This window comes from Macaca thibetana, chromosome 13 (assembly GCF_024542745.1).
Source record: "Macaca thibetana thibetana isolate TM-01 chromosome 13, ASM2454274v1, whole genome shotgun sequence".
Lineage (NCBI taxonomy): Eukaryota > Metazoa > Chordata > Mammalia > Primates > Cercopithecidae > Macaca > Macaca thibetana.
In genome coordinates this window covers 35,789,293-35,811,627 of record NC_065590.1, presented here as the reverse complement: position 1 = coordinate 35,811,627, position 22,335 = coordinate 35,789,293, and the positions used below count along the sequence as shown (strand labels likewise).

The 22,335-nt window shown below is 40.8% G+C and overlaps 1 protein-coding gene across 2 annotated transcripts in view; it reads right to left on the bottom strand.

Moving 5' to 3' along the window:
- PAIP2B (poly(A) binding protein interacting protein 2B) overlaps positions 1-22,335 on the bottom strand; it is a 577,567-nt gene that overhangs the window by 25,550 nt on the left and 529,682 nt on the right. The window contains exons 2-3 of one of the 2 annotated variants that reach the window (XM_050754561.1): positions 16,685-16,858; positions 15,961-16,016 (exon numbers count right to left, since the gene is read on the bottom strand). The gene's annotated coding sequence lies outside the window, so the exon portion shown is untranslated. Of the gene's footprint in view, positions 1-15,960; positions 16,017-16,684; positions 16,902-22,335 lie in introns of those variants that run through there. The other variant, XM_050754563.1, reaches the window with a different exon arrangement.

Below are 22,335 nucleotides of genomic sequence, written 5' to 3'. Positions count from 1 at the left end.
GGAGGCCGAGGTGGGTGTATCACCTGAGGTCAGGGGTTCTAGATCAGCCTGGCCAGCATGGTGAAACCCCGTCTCTACTAAAAATACAAAAATTAGCCGGGCATGGTGGCAGGTGGCTGTAATCCCAGCTACTCGGGGAGGTGGGGGGTGGGGGGAGGCAGGATAATCACTTGAACCCAGGAGGCGGAGGTTTCAGTGAGCTGAGATTGCGCCTTCGCACTCCAGCTTGGGGGACAAGAGCAAGACTTGTCTCCAAAAAAAGACTGCATTTAGCAAGTGGCAAGAAGGTCTATTCTAATTGAGCGGTTTTCAGTCTTAGGAGTATATAGAATCGCCTGGAAGTTCTTCCACATCCATACTTTGCAGATATTCTGACTTGTTAGGCCTGAGCCAAGGTCCAATTTTTGCATTTCTGCTTGTTAATTTGCTATAGGTAATTCTGATATATAGAAAGACTAAAGGCCTAAGAACAATTCTTCAAATATAGTGACTATTCTCTACCTGGAATAGTCCAAATCCTAATTACCCTAATTCCTACACCAACAGTTCCCAAACTAGTGTTCTACAAACTACAGTCTTGTGAATGTTTTTTGGAAAAAAAAAAAAAAATCATGGCCATGTGTAAATTCATTGTTCTGAAAAGTCCTGTTTAATTTACCAAGCATTTTCCAAATTTATGTATTGTTACCTTTATTACACATATTACATACATTTTTAATCTGGTAACTATTAACAATCCCAAACTTTTAGAAACAATGCCCCAAGGATGTTCTGTGATATCACTATCATTCTACTGGATATGTACAGAACAGTCATAAAATGTACTCCACAAGGCATTTAAAGGCAGTTTCAAAGGTAGAATCAAAAGACTTGCCAAAAGTCAGTGGCAAGATTTCTAGACTCAGAGCCTTCTAGTCCTCAAGTTCCAACTCCTCGCCCCAAAGCCAATCAACTGTCCTCCCAGAATAACATCAAACAGCAATTAGCACGTGGTCCTCGACTTCTCCAGATCAGCTCCAAAAAGACACAGACTATTAATGGGGGAAATATTGTGAAGTCTTTAACAGATAACGTTAATCAAAAACATCCCTATGGGTAAATTATTATATATAAAAAGCTTTTCTCACCAACAAGTGTCTCTATACATTTCAGACTGATATGATGACAATTTGTTTTTTAAATGCATAATTATATCAAAAAATGCCACTATAAAAGCCTGAATACAATCTCCGAGCCTAAGGTCTTCCCCATTTTCACCTCCCTCTCACATTTGATTACTTGTATATTTGAGAGAGTATCACTCATTATTTGTTTTGGGACTAGTCTATAATCTTGGAAGTTTCTTGAGGGCAAGAATCAAGTCCTTTATAGCTTCTAGCATGCCTCTGTGCACCCACCAGGTCCTTAATAAATAATCTGTTGATTAACTGTCATTTTTAGAATGCTGTATTCTAAATCTCATTTCCTAGGCAGGAAGCCCATGCCCTTAGGGGTTAGGATCTGTGAGTGAGCACTCTTCGTTGAGTATGAACAGTTATTCCCCAGTCAGTGACAGCACTACTCTGGAATCTGTTTTTGACAAATCAAGTTACTCAAGAGGGATTAAAAAACACTTATTTATATATTTTTTAATAGAGATGGCATCTATGTTGCCCAGGCTGGTCTTACACTCCTGGACTCAAGTGATCCTCCTGCCTCAGCCTCCCAAAGTGCTGGTATAACAGGCATGAACCACTATGCCCAGACTATTTTTTAATTTTTATAGAGACAGAGTCTCACTCTGTAGACCAGGCTGGAGTGCAGTGGTGCAATAATGGCTCACTGCAGCACTGAACTCCCAGTCTCAGGCAATCCTCCCGCCTCAGCCTCCCAAGTAGCTAAGACTACAGGTGTGCACCACCAGGCATGCCTAATTTTTTTTTAAGAGAAGGGGTCTTGCTATGTTGCCCAGGCTGGTCTCAAACTCCTGGCTTCAAGCAATCCTCCTGCCTCAGCCTCCCAAAGTGCCAGATTACAGATGTGAGCCACTGTGCCTGGCCGGGGGGAGCGGGGGGAACACTTCTAATCTAGAAAATTTTGTGTTCTTGTTTACTATTTTAGCATTAATAACACCAAGTGACTATAACATTCTCTTCATGTGCTGTACGCTAAGAATAAAAGCTTGCCACAGTGGAATTATCTAAACTAGAAGAAATCCATACTGTGAATCCCAACAAAAATCACAAAAAGGGATCACATGTTCATTTTATTTGACATATTTCTGGAAATAAAGGTTTGCCTCAGCTAAGTGGGGAGAGGGGAGCCAAGCAGCATAACACATCTGTAATGAGGTAGCGAAAACAGTATCCACTGGAAATCTTTTCAGGAAGGTGTCATTTTGGGTTGGAAAAGCTCTTTGAAAGTTAATCTGGGGGAGAAAGAGGGTCCTTGAGGAACAAGGGTAAGGTCAGAACATTTCCTGGGAGAAAGGAGAACATTTATCTGGCTAATGCGGGCACAGTGCTGGACAGAGTGAAAAAGAAAAAGTCAAGAGTCGTACATTTCAGAGTATGAAAGGCCTCACACTGTGTAAAATGGACTACACCTTAAGACTTCCAATTTTCAGTAAGACTATTAGGCCCATATAAAATTCAGGAGTCTGTGGATTTTTTGGTGTGGAAACCACTCAAGAGGCAGATTTTATGTCTAAATTGCAATGGCAAGACTTAGTATGAATTGGGAATTTGTCCCAATTTATGAATTGGGAAAGCATTTAAGACAAGTTTCTCTAGGCCTCTAAGGGAATGAGAATCCCACTGGACAATTAAGTTACACAGAAAAAACAAGTATGGTAATCTATCCAAATACAAGGTGGAAAGGATGGCAATAAAATAATAGCTCTTCTAAGTACTTCAGTAACAGCCTCTCTTTTAATCTTCGTAACAATCCCATGAGGCAGGGACTATTAGTCTCCCAGTTTTTTTCATATAAATACTCCGCCTTTCATTTATTTATTTAAATTTTTTTTTTAGAGACAGGGGTCTCACTGTGATGTCCAGACTGGACTTGAACTTCTAGGCTCAAGTGATCCCCCTGCCTCATCCTCTCAAGTAGCTATGATTACAGGCATGAGCCACCAGAGATTCATTAAACACCTTGCCTAAAGTATAACCTAGTAGTACTAGAATTGGTGCTTAAGCTTAGGTCTTTCTGGTCCCAAAGCCCATGTTCTTAACCACTCCCATGTAGTGACTACCCCATAGTCTCACACTTCCCACTTTAGGTTCAGAAAGGCTATAATAGAAAACTCTGATTTGATCTCAAATATTACAAATGGGGTTCGGGGAACCATGCTGAAGAAAAATGCTATTCAACAAAAGTACTGAGGTCTTTGGAAGGAAAACACAAACCAATCACAGCACATGGCAGCTTATTTAAATCAAAATAAATTACATTCCCTACCATGAACATATGAAGCTCCATTTAATTTGAAGCTTGCTAATACTTTTAGGATGAGAAAGCAATCCTCCAAATAGTTCTACAATCCATTATGCACAATTCCAATATCCAAACAGCTCTAAAAACCATGAATTTTTCATATGCTTTATGTCAAAACTTACAGGACAGTAAAAGTTAGTCTGAACTGATATGAAGCTATATACAGCCTTTATCTACCCACTTAGTGTGAATACTCCTGTTTTGCTCAGAAATATTAATGTATGTGACTAAGGATGTTGCACCAGACACACTGAGGCATTCGTAACACAGAGAAAGCATCTTCCTAAATCTGAAAAATTCTGAATTCTGAGAGTTGTCTAGTTCCAAGGGCTTTGGACCCTCTATGGACCTGTATTCCAAAGAATTTAAAAAACAATTTCCAAGGATGATTAGATCAGAGGCATTCAGTGTTTAGGATTTCATAAACCAACAGATTTTAAAACACATTGAGGACAATATAGGATTCCAATTAAAAACCATACAAAGGCCGGGCGCGGTGGCTCAAGCCTGTAATCCCAGCACTTTGTGAGGCCGAGACGGGCGGATCACGAGGTTAGGAGATCGAGACCATCCTGGCTAACACGGTGAAACCCCGTCTCTACTAAAAAATACAAAAAACTAGCCGGGCGAGGTGGCGGGCGCCTGTAGTCCCCGCTACTCGGGAGCCTGAGGCAGGAGAATGGCGCAAATCCGGGAGGCGGAGCTTGCAGTGAGCTGAGATCCGGCCACTGCACTCCAGCCTGGGTGATAAAGCGAGACTCCGTCTCAACAACAACAACAACAACAACAACAACAAAACCATACAAAGATGGTAAAAACATCCTTATCAATATCATTCTATAAAAGGATATTTTAGCACCAAAAAAACCCAAGAAGGCCTTAATTCAATGCAAAGGACAATTCTTTAAACTGAATAAATTTGATGTTACGAAAAATACTATGTGGTCCTTATATTTCTTATTTCACAATAAGCTGGTGAAAATTCACCTGGGTCTAGCACTGATCTGATCTGAGGCATACAGTCCAGGAGCCTACATAAAATTACCTGGGAAAGTTATTAAAAAATGCAACCCAACCAAGATCGTGCCACCATACTCCAGCCTGGGTGACAGAGCGAGACTTCATCTCAAAAAAAAAAAAAAAAAAAAAAAAATGCAGACTGCCCACCTCCCAAACAGGTTCCATCCTAGGAGATCACAATTCAGATGGTCTGAAGGTGGGGCGCAAAATCTGTATGGTTTTCTAGAAAACAGTCTGGGTTGTTTTTGATGTGCAGCCAAGCTTCAGAGCCACCAGTTTAATCTGTGGGTTCTAGTTCTACCCTTCTTCACTCAAACTCTTCTCTGAGGGGTAAGGGGAGAAAAACAGGAATGTTTCCAAGTAGGGAATCTTCCTAACCCACTGTTTGTAATACTAGTTATTCCTTCAAACATTCTAGGCTGAACCAGCTGGTCAACTGAGGCTATTAGCTGTGGAATGATAGAAGTTAGTGTTGACAAGCAAGAAAAACTTGTTAAAGCAAAACTCCTCTATGAAAAGGTGTGGCTTCCAGAGTTTCTTTTCTCTTCAACCCAAAGATTCTATAGATTCTACATATGATGCCTAAGTTCACAGATATCTCTGTGCTGACAATAATAATAAATAAAACTTTAAAAAATATATGAGTGTGTACTTTATATATATGTGTATCTATGTGTGTGTGTATCTATGTGTTCCTTCGAAGCTGTCTTCATTACCCAGCTTCTATGCCAGGTCTTTGATTTTGGCCTTGATTTTTCATCTTCAAATGGAGTACAAGAATTACCAGTATTACCTCAGTTGAGGTACAAATCCTATAAAAATGGAAAACCCATAGCATGCTTGATGATTAATGAAGCAGACTATATTATCCAACATTCCAATAAGATAAAATAATCACAATGATTTCTCTTTTTTGGAAAAAGTTTCTCTTATTCTCCTACATTACTGTTTAAAATAATCTTAAGAAACATGTCTAATATCTTTAAAAACACACAAAAGTTTCAATTTAATAAGTACTCAAAGCTCTTTACCAGTTTTAAAAAATACAAGGCCCTTCTAAAGTAAGGCTAAATGCTAAGTGATGGGGGAGAGAAAAAGGACATAAATAACTCGTACTCTCATGGGGTTAATCACTAAATCCTATTTGACTAGAATCTCCTGGCCTCTCTAAGCCTTGCAAATGAAACGGAGTTTCTCACTAGATACTTGGCTATGACTTCCAATCATAAAAAAACAAGAATTGTGTTATGTCACTGCGTATTGCTTGTAACCTGAACTCCACACTAGGCTGGGATCAAGGGTTGAATCTGTCATGATTTGCTCCATAACCTGTGTGCTTCTCATCCCAGACCAAACAGCTTTCTTCTAGAGTTCTACAATATTTAGTATATAAGAGTGGTTCTCAAAAATGTAGTCTCTGGACCAGCAGCATCAGAATCACCTGAGAACTTGTTATAAATGAGAATTCTCAGGCCCCACTCTAGACCTGATGAATCAGAAACTCTGGAATAGGGTCCAGCAATCTGTGTTGCAATAAGCCCTCCAGGTGTTCAAGAACCTCTGGCATGTAGCACTTAGAAAAATGCATTTCTTTCTGTAGGCCCAAAGCCAGGGATACTGTATATTCTATCTTGATATGAAATAACGACATCCAATTAAAAGACATTTATCTCCTTTCTACTCTCACCCTCCATCCAACGTATTTTATTTTTATGAGTTAAATAAGAACAAATGGCAATCAGAGACTTAGTCTAAAAAGTATATTTACAGGTGTCAATTCTCATTCAGCCTGATCTCATACAATACTACTTACGTCCTCTTACATCTAAAGTTTTAGAAAAGGATCTTCACAATGTTAAGTCTCAGGAACACTAGGAGTTCTATAATAAAACGCCAAGTAGATCTGAATGTCCAAACTTACTAAGAGAAGAAAAGTGGAATTATTGGCTATATATATATTTTTTAATTTTTTTTGAGACAGAGTCTCACTGTTGTCTAGGCTGGAGTGCAGTGGCACGATCTTGGCTCACTGAAAACTGCCTCCCCGGTTCAAGTGATTCTCCTGCCTCAGCCTCCTGAGTAGCTGGGATTACAGGAGTCCACCACCATGCCCAGCTAACTTTTCTATTTTTAGTAGAGACAGGGTTTCACCATTTCACCATGTTGGTCAGGCTGGTCTCAAACTCCTGACCTCAGGTGATCTGCCCACCTGGGCCTCCCAAAGTGCTGGGGTTACAGGTGTGAGCCACCATGCCCAGTCTATACTTTTGAATTACATTCTATAGGAAATTAAAGTTTTGAATTTTTTTCACCTTCATAACTTCCAAGTTAACAGAATTAAACCACAATACTTCATTCTTTCAAAGCCTGTACCCAGGCAAAGTTTTACTGTATTGCTTCTTGCTTTCAATGGATATGAAACAGAGTCCTGGTAGGCACACTGTGTTACCTGCAAAGATGCAGAACTAAATGGTTCTGTATTCAGTATTAAAAACAAAAGTCCTTAAACCTCAGATGGTGAGGGTAATACCTCACACTAGCAACAAAGCCTCAAATATGAAAAGATACCAAGAACACCACTAGCAAACAAAAATAAGCTCTGGGCTGGGAGCAGTAGCTCACGCCTACAATCCCAGCACTTTGGCAAGCCAAGGAGGGAGGATTACTTGAAGTCAGGAATTCAGGACCAGCCTGGGCAACATAGCAAATTCATATCTCTACAAAAAATTTTTCAAATCTGCTGGGCGTGGTGGCATATACCTGTAGTCCTAGCTATCTGGGAGGCTGAGGCAAGAAAATCACTTGAGCCCACGAGTTTGAGGCTGCAGGAGCTAAGATCATGCCACTGCACTCCAGCCTGGGTGACAGACCGAGACCTAGATAATTACATTCTGCTCTACTCCTGTTTACACTAAAATCACTAAGTTAAAATGCTTTCATTCAGCCCAATAAAAATAAAGTGAAATGTGACTTTGGAGCTTGGCTAGCAAAAAAGAAAGAAAAAATAAAGCAAAACGACAAATAACTTACTGGGAGACAGTTTTGGTAACTTCAATGACAGATAAAAGGTTTGTATCCTTAGCCTATAAAGAAATCTTTAAAATTACTCAGAAAAAGAAAAATGATAGAAGAGATAAAATTATTTTATAATTTTATAAAATTACTCAGAAAAAAACAAATACTTTCCAACAGAAAATAGGCAATGGAGAAACAGGCACTTCCTACAAGAATAAAAATGGCCAATAAGCATATAAAAAAGACTCAAAAGCACTAGAAATTAAAGAAAATGTAATTAAAACAATGAGACTTTCTGCCTAAAGATGAGCAAAGATGACAAATGGAAGGGGGAAACTGGAACTCCGTCACTGTTGGTGGGAGTATATACTGAACCCATTTTCCTGCAGGATAATTTGAAAATTTCTATTAAAAACCCTAAAACTGTTTTGTTATTTTCCTCCAGAAATTCTACTTCTATGAATTCAGTCCAAAAATGCTTGCTGAGTCCATTAAAATGTATATATAAGGAAATTCACCTCTGGAGTGGCAATGATTCACTTAATATAGCTATTGATGATGCCAGGATATATTTACTGCCACAGAAACATGCCCAAAATATAGTAAGTGACAAAAGACTGTATTTCACGATTCTACTTTTAAAAATGTTTATATGCATAAAAAAGTATAAAAAGCAGCAAACCAGAATGTTTTGAGTGGCAGAATTAAAGGTTTTTCTTTTTTTTTCTTTTTTTTTTTTTTTTTTTTTGAGACAGCGTCTTACTCTGTCGAGTGCAATGGCGCGATCTCAGCTCACTGCAAGCTGCGCCTCCCGGGTTCACACCATTCTCCTGCCTCCTGTAGCTGGGACTACAGGCGTTTGCCACCATGCCCAGCTACCTTTTTTTTTTTTTTTTTTTTTTTTGTATTTTTAGTAGAGATGGGGTTTCACCGTGTTAGCCAGGATGGTCTCGATCTCCTGACCTCGTGATCCGCCTGCCTCGGCCTCCCAAAGTGCTGGAATTACAGGCGTGAGCCACCGCGTCCAGTCTAAAGGTTTTTCTTTATATTTTGTTAAATTATTGTAAAAAGAATGTGATTTCCTTTATAATCAGGGATAAGTGTTTTTTTCACATCCATTCTTTTTCTTATTTTTCTCATGTATGTATCCCATGTAGGCTAGAGAGCTTGACTCCCTGCCTCTTGAGGTAAATCAGCCCATTTTTGGGATGTGCACTACACAAAGCTGCCCCATATTCCTTTTATTTTACAAGTTCTGGAAACATTTTTGTTTTAAATTGTTTTATTGTTCTCAGAGTACTTTTAAAAATATATGAAATTGAGGAAAAGACAAAGGAAAGGCTGACTCCCCATCTTCCTGGGGCAACTCTTCCAATTTTTGCTGCTATTGCTATGTATTCGCTGGGTACTAAAAAGATGGGCAGCCCTGTAGAACCTTTTTCTTATCTCGTTCTCATAATCCCATTTCATTCCTTCATTCACTTATTTTTAAGAGGGTTTTGTGTACAAATACATAGTTCAAAAAAATTTAAAATATAACTATCTATAAATGTATGTGGCAAAATCCCATTCATAGTCCTATTCTCCCTCCACAGCCAAACACTTTTAATTGGTTTCTTATATATCATTTCAGAAGTTATCTCGGCAAACACCCATGTATATTCTTATTCTACTCTTCTCTCTCAACACAAAAAGTAGCATACCATATACACTATACCATACATACACCATTCCTTGTTCCTTTTTTAAAAACACACACAATATCTAGTTCTTCCACATGAGTACATAGGTCTTTCTCATTCTTCTTTACAATTGCACAGTATTCCATCATTTGGATGTACCATCGTTTACTTCACCAGTTCCCTGATGGCAGGCACAGAAGTCATCCCTATCATACTAGTACAAACAATAATGCCAAGCATAACCACCTACACACACCAAATTCATTTCTGAAGCTGCCTTTCATGAGGCCTCTGTTTAAATCACCACAAGCCCACACGGTCACTAGGCTGAAAAGTTAGCCCCTTTTTTAGTTTTCATTATGTACAGCAGCATGTAACAAAAGATTCCCTTGGACAAAGCAAATGAACTCTTTGGTGATTTCATAAAAATAAATGGATAAACAGAACACCTAGGAGGAACCATTTCTATTTAACCATGCATATGTATGTATACAATACATGTATATGCACAAAAAGTATAAAATAAATCAATCAGGCCGGGCGCGGTGGCTCAAGCCTGTAATCCCAGCACTTTGGGAGGCTGAGACGGGCGGATCACGAGGTCAGGAGATGGAGACCATCCTGGCTAACACAGTGAAACCCCGTCTCTACTAAAAATACAAAAAACTAGCCGGGCGAGGTGGCGGGCACCTGTAGTCCCAGCTACTCAGGAGGCTGAGGCATGAGAATGGCGTAAACCCGGGAGGCGGAGCTTGCAGTGAGCTGAGATCTGGCCACTGCACTCCAGCCTGGGTGACAGAGCAAGACTCCATCTCAAAACAAACAAACAAACAAACAAACAAACAAACAAAACACATAAATCAAAGCACTAACCACTGTCTCAGTATGGTGGATCTGTGGAGTACTTTGTAGTACCCCGCTCCTAGACAATCAATTATTTCTAATTTCACAACAGTTAATATATACTATTTCTGCAATATAAAATGTTTAAAAATGTTAACTCAAATTAAGGTGGATACATTCCTTCAGTCTGTCCTATATTTGTACAGTGCTCCAGAGTGCTCAAATATCACTTTATTTTAAAAAAAACATTTATTTTTTCAAATATAGAGACAGGGTCTTGCTCTGTTGACCAGGCTGGTCTTGAACTCCTGGATTCTCCCACCTCTGCCTCCCAAAGTGCTGGTATTACAGGCGTGAGCCATCATCACGCCTGGCCAGCTTCATTTGAGAAATCTTTCCCCATCACTCCATATATTACTAATTATTCTTTTCTTCTTGTTTAGATAGCATTTTTGTTATACCTCTATTACCTCACTTGTCACATGATAATCAGCTGCTCACCCATCTGTCTCCCTTGATTGCTCATGAGCTCCTTGAGAAGAAGTCTCATTTTCAGGACCTTGAACAGTGTGCCACACATATATGCTTCACAGGCAGAGAAGAAGTAAATGATTTCACTACAGTGTAATCATTCCCAGAATTCAATTACCTGTATTTCTAAATTGTTCTAGATACTTGGCCAACAACCTAAGAATGTTTTACTCTTTCCCTAAAACTTCCATCCATTACTGAGTGTCTATGGTCATAGCTAACTCAATTGTGCCATGCCCTCCGGCCAAGCCCATGTATAGTTTTTCCTCTAAATGATTTTTAATTTTTGTTTTTATTTGCTCTTTGTATTAAAAATACAAAGAACACTTATTTTTAATACAAAGAGCACATAAGTAAACTTCACCATCTCTATCTCTGTGCCTTTGCACCTGCTAGACTCTGTTTGGAATGATATCTCAAAGTTTTATTCACCTGGAAAGGATTCCTATTCACCCTTAAAGAATCAGCTTAAATACTACCTTCTCTGGGAAGCCTTTCTATCCGCCCATTCTTTCAGTAAGAGTTCAGAATTCCTACAGTTGAAACTGTAGACCCTGCCCTCATGGAGCTCATGGTCTAGTATGAAAAACAGGCATATGAACAAATAACCACACTATAATACTAAATGCAACACCAAAAGGGAGATGTATTGACTATTTGACATGTGTCAATTACCTTGTTAGATTCTTTATTAACAATTATCTATGATTACATTAGATAAGTATTTGAATTGGACAAAAGGCCATGAAACTCTAGAACTTCTATACTGTCAATTGTCTTCTAAAGAAACTCTCCAAAGGGTTCTTTTAGAATATGCTACAGTCATACCGAGAGGTGAGGACAGCTGGACTTCCTGGGTTGAGTGGGGACTTGGGGAACTTTCCTGTCTTACAAGAGGATTGTAAAATGCACCAGTCATCGTTCTGCAAAACACCCCACTCAGCACTCTGTAAAACAAACCAATCAGCACTCTGTAAAATGCACCAATCAGCACTCGGTAAAATGCACCAATCAGCAGGATCCTAAAAGTAGCCAATTGCGGGGAGGATTAAAAAAGGGCACTCTCCATAGGCCAGAAACGGAACACGGGAGGGGACAAATAAGGGAATAAAAGCTGGCCACCGGAGCCAGCAGCAGCAACCTGCTTGGGTCCCCTTCCACGCTATGGAAGCCACGTTCTTTCATGCTTCACAATAAACCTTGCTACCACTCACTCTTCGGGTCTGTGCCATCTTTAAGAGTTGTAACACTCACCGCCAAGGTCTGGGGTTCCATTCTTGAAGTCAGTGAGACCATGAACCCACAGGCAGGAACCAACTCCAGACACAATAAAACTATTGTGCGAGTGTGGCATACACAAAAAGCATATCTGTAGCATATCTGTGTGATTGATAATACATACAACCAACCTTACTTCTTTGGCCACAAGTGACTGGACCAGGGCTCAGTGCTTCAGCTAAGGACAACATATAGGCTGAACTTCAGGGAGATCAATCACCAAAGACATGGCGTAGCTCAAAATTCTCCCTAATAGGGGTCTTCTGTTTTTAGAAAGTGACAGACTAATCCAATCAGATATTCTTTCTTGGAAAATACAAATGTTGAGTGAACGAAGGAAAAGAGGGCAGGTCTTCAGAGCTCAAATACTAAATACCGCTAAATTAATGTTCTATGAGGTTTTGAAAGTACTAGGGCCAAGAGACAATATGCCAAGAGACAATATGGCTGCTTAGATGACTTCCCATCCAAGTTTACATTCAGCCTTCATCACCAAAGCTGATACGTGTGTGCCTCTTCCTTGCAACCCACCAGGGACTAACATATCATATACCATTTTTGATATCAGGAAACAGGCTCAGAAGTCCAAGAGCTTGATCAAAGGAACTCAGTTGGTAGGCAGCAGAACCATAATTCAAAGACTCAGGTCAGCATGATTCTTCTGTGATATCCTGCCACTTACATGGGTAAGTGGCCTCAAAATCAACAAAAGACAAGTAGAGGCTGACATGCAACAATGGAGAGAGGCTCAAAAGGAAAAGTCTTTACACAAAAATAGAAAAGAAATGTTCTGGAAGTATGTCTGGGGATGTGAAGTAGGAGCAGGCACACCAGGTTTACCTTGGTCAAGTGAATCTATAATTCCAACCTAGGCCTCTCCCCAGAGCTCCTGACATAGGTATCTGTCTTTCTTATGCAAATATAAAATCCACAGGGCAGGACCTTAATCTCTAGCTTGTTCACACAGATTAAAGCAGAGTTTGAGGCTGGATGCAGAGGCTCATGCCTGTAATCCCAGCACTGTGGTAAGCCAAGGTGGAAGGATCCCCCGAGGTCAGGATATCGAGACCAGCCTGGCCAACATGGTGAAACCCTGTCTCTACTAAAATGCAAAAATTAGCTGGGCATGGTGGTGTGAGCCTATAATCCCAGCTACTTGGAGTCTGAGGCAGGAGAATCACTTGAACCCAGGAGGCGGACATTGCAGTGAGCTGAGATCGTGCCATTGCACTCTAGCCTGGGCGACAAGAGCGAAACTCCATCTCAAAAAAACAAAGACAAAAACAAAAAACAAGTTGTGTTTTTTTTTTGTTTTTTTTTTTGAAGCAGAGTCTCACTCTTGCCCAGGCTGGAGTGCAGTGGCGCGATCTTGGCTCACTGCAACTTCCGCCTCTTGGGTTCAAGCAAGTCTCTGCCTCAGCCTCCTGAATAGCTGGGACTACAGGCGCCTGCCACCACTCCTGGCTAATTTTTTTGTATTTTTAGTAGAGACAGGGTTCCACCATCCTGGCCAGGTTGGTATTGAACTCCTGACCTCGTGATCCACCTGCCTTAGCCTCCCAAAGTGCTGGGATTACAGGCGTGAGCCACCGTGCCCGGCCGAGTCTGACTTATAAGTGCTTAATATATGATAAATGAACAAACTGAACAAATGAATATATGATAAATGAATAAATATATGAATAAATGTACAAACTATCAAATAAGCTAAAGAAATACTCCACATTGTTGGGGAAAAGGCTAAAAATGAAACAGACCCTAGCAGTCCCTTACAAATACAGTTCATCCTCATTACTTGTGGATCCCATATTTGCAAATTTGCTCACTTGCTAAAATGTCTTTGTAATCCCCAAATTAATACTTGTGGAGCTTTCAAGGTGACTCATGGATATATACATAGTAGTGAAAAATATGTCACTCCTTGCCCACGTCCCAAGCTAAGATCAAATAAGGTGACCCTCAGCCTCGTCTCAGCTCTCATACAAAACTGACCAGAGGACAGAGACAGCAGAGGGCAGTGCAGTGTAGTGCAAGAAGCTCTGGCTCTGGGGCCATCTGGACGAGTCTGAATCTTAACTCTGGCACCTGTTAGTGGAGCGGCCTCAGGCAAATCGCTTAACACTTCTGTACTTCCTTTATTCTTTTGTAAATAAAGAAAATTCAATCTACCAGGATGAGTTGTTTTTAGGAATTAAGATTGTAATCTATGTGAGATATCTATATATGTATATATTTTCCCTAGGAACAAGGGTTGAATATTTGATAATCCAGTGTTCTTGGCAACTTTATAGAATATAACTACTGCAAATAATGAGAATCGACTATAATTTTTTATAAAGAAATAACAGAGAAGTAGGCAAAAACAATTATTTGGATGAGGCAGACGCAGGCTTCAAGATTTTGAAGAAACAGAATTTCACCAGGCACATAAGGTGTGGAAAAGGCTTGCAAGGAATGGTGCCTACAGAGAGAGGTGCAGATGGTGGAAAAGAACAGGCAGGTTCAGGAAATGGCACTTCAGGAAGTCTAGGGCAGTAGAAGATGAGGTCGGAACATGGTGCCATCGTGCTTCTCTGAACCCTGTATATTCCTTGTACTGCAGAACCTCACTCTCTGCATTAAATTATTGGTTTCTAGTTCTCTCTTCCATTAAACTGTGAGGTCAAGGTCTCTAAGGTCCTCAAGGTCAAGGTCTCTAAGAAGAAATCATAGCTAGAGTCCTCTAAATTTGCAAACAAGTTATTATTAAACACAAATACTCCCAAAAAAGACTGTACAAAAATAACTTTGGTTTTCAGCTGCAGTCATAGCAATTCACAACTGGTACAGATTTGCAATTTGTCCAGGATTTTTCTCTGATGACTGCTGTAACTCTCATAAACTCTTTTCATTGTTTTAGACACCCAGTCATTTGTTGGAACAGTTTTAAGATCTTGCTCTTTTTAGTGTAATTGATTAATTGGTTGATTGACTGAGATGGGGTCTCACTATGTTGCCCAGGTTGGTCTTAAACTCCTAGGTTCAAGCAATCCTCCTGCCTCAGCCTCCTAAGTGGCTGGGATTACAAGCGCACACCACTGTGCTAGGCTCTAGTGTGATTTATTAACAAGGCTTAAACATATGGTCCATTAGACAAGGCTGCCACCTCAGAGTAAAGATTTCTTTTAATTCACTATAATAGACTTTTTTCTTTATATGCAAGATACAATTTTACCACAGTAAAATACAAGGAAGCATATTGATATATACATTACAAACAGGATAAGGAAAGCAATATAATTTTTTTCACAAAAGCTTGCAAAATTCTGGCCAAAACACAGTTAACATGATGTTAAACTCACAGCTTACATTTCTCCACTGAAAGCTAGGAAAAACAATTCCAATTTTTCTAAAGTCAGGAAACTAAGCACTGTGAGAATTTACAAGATTTTGTAAACTTGTATATTCTCCCCACCCCGATATACAAGTAGCCAAAGGAGCCTATCAGTCTTACCCCAACACTTCAATCTCCTTCAACCTCCAAAATAAAACCCTCACCATCCAATATCTGAATTTATATTTTCAAACATCTAAAATCTTAATCAAAACTAAGAGCAGTGCATTAGCTTTTCCCCACAAAATTATTGGTATAATTTTACTTAGGCACAACTTAGTTTGTGCTATTACCTAGAAACATATGGCTAGAACCGACATTACTAGAAACCAAACGAATATACTATGAAGGTGAAAAGGGAATAGGGAACGTTGTTTTTAAACAGATTCAATGCTGTTATTATCCATTCATAGGTTGGGTGTGATCAAATCACACTGTGCTGTACAACTAAGTATGTTCTGTATTTTATGACAAAATAGGGTAGCCAGGTCCTTACACTGCAAACTCCCAGAAACCCCAGTTAAGCTGTTTAAAGTATAATCCAATTCAATTTACTTAAAATAATAGTAACAAAATTTAAATCCCTTGCTTCTAGTTAGCCCTTTTCAACTGCATTTTCAGCAATTACCACCAAAAGAACGGCATTAGGACAAAGATTCTAGAGCGGGTATAATGATCAAATGCCATCTTAAGGAAGGCAAAAACAGTTTACCATGAACAAAACCGATTAAAGTTCCCAACCTTGCCAAACTCCCTGTTCAACGTATTCTGCCTCTCTCGGTTCACCTTTCAGCTGCCTGGAAGAGGCAAGTGGAAAATGTTAGTTTTCTGGAGAGATGAGAATGGAATTTAGAGGTTGGTCGGGGGTGATGGACTCACTCACGGACCGCAAGGCACAAGAGAAGTGGCGAACGTCTCCCAGGCAAATGAGGCATGAAGAATGAGGGCTGGAGTCAATCGGGAGATGGAGCAAGTATAAAACAGCAGAGGACGCGCAGGGGCCCGCGAATGGGGGAGGGGCAGGAAGCGCAATCCCTCCCCTCCAGCCCGGGGAGAGGGGCGGGGGATGCCGCGCGGGTCAATTTGCCTAGCATTGTTGCACCTGGGTAGCAATGGGACTCAGGCCAAGAATCCGGTTCGAGTGTTAGGAGGACGCTGAGGGGAGTCAGGAACATGGGTGGGGGTAGGGGTGAGGGGGAAACAGAGCACCTGTGCGGGGGGAAAGGGACGAAAACCCCCTATCGCCCCGGAGGGGCAGGGGCTGACCCCAGCGGACGCCCCTTTTCGCCGATGGTCGCGACGTGGGATCCCGTGCGCTTTCCCTCCCCACAGGAGCTCGGGCAGGCGCGTTCCGCCCCTCACAGCCCAGACGGCGGCAGAAAGGGAGGCGCAGGGCGCCCCCAGAGCCAGGAGAACAGCGCTTCCCTCGAGTCCTTTCCCCAGCAGCCCGGGCACCCGAGCCCACCTGGGCTGACCAGAAGCCCCTCCTTCAGATCGTACTCTGCCACTCCTCCGAGAGCTTAAGCTGTTGCCGTAGAGGTCGCCGTCGCCAGAACAGTCTCGGCCTTTAGTACCAAAGCGTGAAGCACAGAACCCGAGAAGCGCCACTACCACTTGCCAGGTTACCTCTTACTGCACACTACCTCCTCGCCCCGCCCCCGAACCCAAGCCATTGGTTGCCGGGCACCGCCCCATTCGTCTATTGGGCCGAAGAGGATGCCGTTCGGTCACCTAGAATGGCATATGTGGTTTTTATTGGTCTAAATGTGAAGCAGTGCCCGCCCACTCTCTCAGAAGTTTCAGCTTCTGATTGGTTTTAATGTCTGTCTTTTCTCTTCCTTCATTTTTTTTCCTGTGGTGGAACACCTCCTTGCGGGAGACGCCGGCTCTGATTGGCTGAAGGACGCTACGCTAGCCTGGGATAGGCATTGGGCCAAGGATGCGCCCGGCCCACTCGTTGGGGAGGAGACCAAGCGCCTCACTCTGGGTTTGTTTACACAGACTCTTGCTCCAGCTTCGTCTATTGGCTGAGCTGGAAGCCACTGCCACCGAGTTTTGCCTGTCAGCCTGCAAGGAGGACGGTAGGGGTGGGCCTCGGTAGGATTTCCCCCAGCTGTCAATTACCAAAGGAAGAGCTTTGATGCAAGCTGCTTCGGACCTGGTGCTATTCTCTGTAGGGAAAATTAAGGAGTTAAGCTCCTTGGGATGCTGGAAGGAAGCAAAGGGACGCTGGAAGGAAGCCGACGGATGCTTCCACTTTTCTAGAAACAAACCTAACTTCTTGAGTGCTTAAAAAAAATAAAACTTGGCCGGGCGCGGTGACTCACGCCTGTAATCCCAGCACTTTGGGAGGCCGAGGCGGGCGGATCACAAGGTCAGGAGTTCGAGACCAGCCTCGCCAGTATGTTGAAACCCCGTCTCTACTAAAAATGCAAAAATTAGCTGGGCGTGGTGGCGGGCGCCTGTAGTCCCAGCTACTCTGGAGGCTGAGGCAGGGGAATCACTTGAACCCGGGAGGCAGAGGTTGCAGTGAGTCAAGATCACACCACTGCTCTCCAGTCTGGGCAACAGAGTGAGATTCTGTCTCAAAAATAAATAAATAAAAACTAAAATAAAACTTTATTTCCCCTCTTGGATTTATGATGTCCAATCTGCCTGCAAAGGACTTCGAATTGTATTCCACAGGAAATGGGGATTTCTTTGTGGAGCTCTTACTTTATACATTTTTCTCTCCGCCTCCCCCCCTCCCACCTCTCAAGCTGACTGTATACATGACACAAAGTTAATAAGAGATTGCAGAAGGAATGGAAAAATATAAAAATGAAGAAGACAAACTCAAATAACAATTACAGATATTAGCTATATACTTTGATACGATTTGGCTCTGTGTCCCCACCCAAATCTCATGTTGAATTATAATTCCCAGTGTTGGAGGAGGGACCTGGTGGGAGGTGATTGGATCATGGGGGCAGATATCCCCCTTGATGTTCTCATGATAGTGAGTGAGTTCTCACAAGATCTGATGGTAAAAAAAGTGTTTGTCACTTCCCCCTTAGCTCTCTCTCCCTCTTGCCAACATGTGAAAACGTGCTTGCTTCCCCTTTGCCCTGATTGTAAGTTTCCTGAGGCCTCTGCAGCCATGCCTCCTGTACAGCCTGTGGAACTGTGAGTCAATTAAACCTCTTTTCTTTATAAATTACTCAGCCTCAGGTAGTTCTTTATAGCAGTGTGAGAATGGACTAATACATACTTCATATTAAATAATATAATAAGTAAATACATAAATACATTCATTCAACAAATATTATTTAGCGTCTACTATGAATGTTCTAGGCTCTGATCAAGGAATTGGGTATATGATATGAATAAGACAATGAAGATGCAGCCATGGTGTTTATACTGTAGTGAAGGAGACTGACAACAGAAAAGTAACCAATAAATAATAAAATGGTATGTTATGAGTAAATGCTACAAAGGAAAATAAAGCAGAGTTATGGGATGGTTGGGGAAATGGCTATTTTAAGTAGGATGGTTAGTTTAAGAATTGTTTGAGGAAACAGCACTGAACAGAGATGTGAATAATGTGAAGAAGTGAAGAGTGGGAAGGGGCTAATAAGCAGGGCCACTATAGTGCACAACTCCAGGATCACTAGTCACATTGCTGCATGTATTTTGAAGTTGTATATTAGGTGTACATCCATTTAGGGCTGCCTACTCTGGTTTAAAGCTTTATTTGCTTACATAATTTAAATGAATACTGCAAGAAACATGTGTCTTTTAGATAAAAAAATCTGTCTCTAAGATAGCATCCCCATACCCTCCACTGCTTCTTTCCCTGAATTGGCCTTCAGGTGTATGATGACAGAAAGTTTACACAATCTCATAGCTTTGAAAAACAGGCTCTTCAGGTCCACATGGTGTCCTTGTACATTCAGAAATACTCTTTGAGGATGAACCTTTATTGCTAGGATAGCAATGGGATGTAAGGAAGAGTTGATGAAATTCTCTTGTCTCACTTCCTACCACTGGTGTCATCTATTATAAATTCATGGCTGGGTATTACCAGTGATAAAGAGAAAAGTCTTAAAAGCAGGCAGAAAAAAAAGTGGCCATTTTAAGTAGAATGGTTAGTTTAAGAGCTGTTTGTGGAAAGACCATTGAACAGAGATGTGAAGAAGTGAAGAGCAGGAAGGGGCTGGGAAACATACAGAGGGGAAAAATAGATAAGAATTACAGCAAATTTCTTATCAGAAACTATGGAGGCCAAAAGACAATGAAGGAATGAGGTAGTAATGTGGGTATCTGGTGGTGCTGTGCAAGGACAGATAGGAGACAAAAACCAGTCATAAAGTTTAGGAGATGATGTCAATGAGAGGGAGGGAGGCAAGAGAAGCCCATCACCCTTCCCCACATCCTATTGCTATTAAGGCAATAAATCTTCAACGTTGAAGATTACATCATTTTGTTTTTTAAAATTTAATTGTGGTAAAATATATATAAAATTTACCATCTTAACTATTTTAAGTGTACAGTTCAGTTACAGTAAGTGCATTTACATTGTTGTGCAATCATCACCACAATCCACCTGCAGAACATTTTCATCATTCCTAACAAAAATTCTGTACCCATTAAACACTAACTCCCCATTCTCCCCTTCCCCCAGCCCCTGGAAATCACTATTCTGTTTTTCATATCTATGAATTTGACTGCTCCAGGTATCACATGTAAGTGAAATTATGTAATATTTGTCCTTCCGTGTTTGGCTTTGTCTCCCACGTTTAAGTATCAGAATTTATTTTCTTTTTAAGGCTGAGTAGTATCATTATAGGTATATGTCCTATTTTGTTTATCAATTCATCCATTGATGGACATGTGGGTTGTTTCTATCTTTTGCCTATTGTGAATAATGTTGGTATGCAAATATCTGTTCAAGGGCCTGCTTTCAATTATTTTAGGTATGTATCCAGAAGTGGAATCGCTAGGCCATATAGTAATTCTATGTTTAATTTTTTGAGGAGCCACCATACTGTTTTCCACAGTGGCTGCACCATCTTGCATTCCCACCAACAGTGTACAAAGGTTCCAATTTCTACACATCCTTGCCAACAGTAGTTTCTTTTCTGTTTTTTTTTTTTTTTTTTTTAAGTAATAGCCATCCCAATGAGTGTGAAATGGTATGTTATTAAGGTTTTGGTTTGCATTTTATTTTATTTTTCCTATAACTCAGAATGCAATTTTATTTCATTTATTTTTCAAGACAGGGTCTTGTTCTTTCACCCAAGCTGGAGTGCAGTGGCGTGATCACGGCTCACTACAGCCTCAACCTTGGGCTCAAGCAATGCTTCCACCTTGGCCTGCCAAGTAGCTGGGACTACAGGCACGTGCCGCCATGCCCAGCTAATTTTTAAATTTTTTGTAGATATGGGATCTCACTATGTTGCCTAGGGTGGTCTTATGCCTGGACTCAAATGATCCTCCCAACTCAGCCTCCCAAACTGCTGGGATTACAGGCATGAGGTACCACTCCCAGCTTGGTTTGCATTTACCTAATGATTAGTTATGTTGAGCATCTTTTTTTTTTTTTTTTTGTGCCTATTGGCAACTTGAACATCTGTTTTGGAGAAATGTCTATTCAAGTCCTTTGCCCATTTTTTGAATCAGATTGTTTTCTTTTTGAGTTGTAGGGGTTTAAAGAAACATTCTCAACATTAACCCCTTATCAGATATATGATTTGCAAATATCCTGTGAGTTGCCCTTTCTCTATATTGATAGTGTCCTTTAATACTTGGGGACTATATTTCTGATTGTGCAAGTATACCATCTGGCCCTAGAGAGCTTATTTTTCAAAGCTATAAGATCTCATAAGCCTTCTCTTACCATACTCCTGAAGGCCACCTTAGGGAAAGAAGCACTGCTGGGTATGGAGAGATTATTACAGAGACAGATCATTTTTTTCCCAAAAGAGCTAAGCATTTCTTATAAGGTTCATTTTATTTAACCAGACAAAGCTTTAAAGTGGAGTGGATATCTAGTCGGTTTTTGGTCTCCCCTCACAACCTAGAGAGGTTCCTGGAAGAAAATGAGATAAGCTGGGAGATAAAGAAATCAGTGGATACTCCAAAGGCCAACCAAAAGATTCTTCTAGACCTCTTCAGGTACCCCAAGAAGAATGTAAAAAAGAGAAGAGTCTTTGACTCCTCTCTCAAGAGAGTTGTATTATCCATTCATGGTAGAATCAGGAGGACTTCTACAACCGAGGATCACTAACCCTGGGCATTTTCCACTTGAACATTTCAACACTTCTTTCTGGGCACCATCCTCCACTCATCTATGACTTAATCAGTCCAAGCACCCAGGCTTATACTACTAGGCAAATAATCTTTCTATGGGGACATCGACTAACCCACAATAAAATACCTAGAGATACTGGCATTTGGAAGTACCCAAGGAATTTCTGGATCCCACCTTATTCCCTGTGGAGAGACCAACTACTCAACAAGCCCCATTACACATTGTTATCTTTATAGTACCTCATTCTTTTTTTCTTTCTTTTTGGAGACAGGGTCTTGCTCTATTGCCTAGGCGGAAGTAGAGTGGCACTATCATAGCTCACTGCAGTCTCAAACTCCTGGGCTCAAGTGATTCTCCCTCCACAGTCTCCCAAATAATGGGGATTATAGGTATACACCACCATATCCTGATCATTTATTTATTTATTTTTGTACAGATAGGGTCTTGTTATATTGCCCAGGCTGGTCCTAAACTCCTGGCCTCAAGCAATCTTGCCACCTTGGCTTCCAAAGCCCTGGGATTACAGGTGTAAGCCACTGTGCCTGGCCTAGTGCCTCATTCTTTAATATAAACAGATAGTTAATGATTACCAGAAAATTGAGGAAAGCCTCTAACATAAATGACAAAGATCAAAATAAATATACCGAAAAAATTAACTCAGTGGTAACAGAAATAATGCAAGAAGCAAAGGAAAATGGAAAAAAACCCTTAATATTCTTTTAAAAAAGATACTGTATCACTAAATAAGAATAAAATGCTGCTTCTAAAAAAGAAACATTCAGAGAACAAAAAAGCATTCTTGGAAATTAAAAATAAGAACTCTT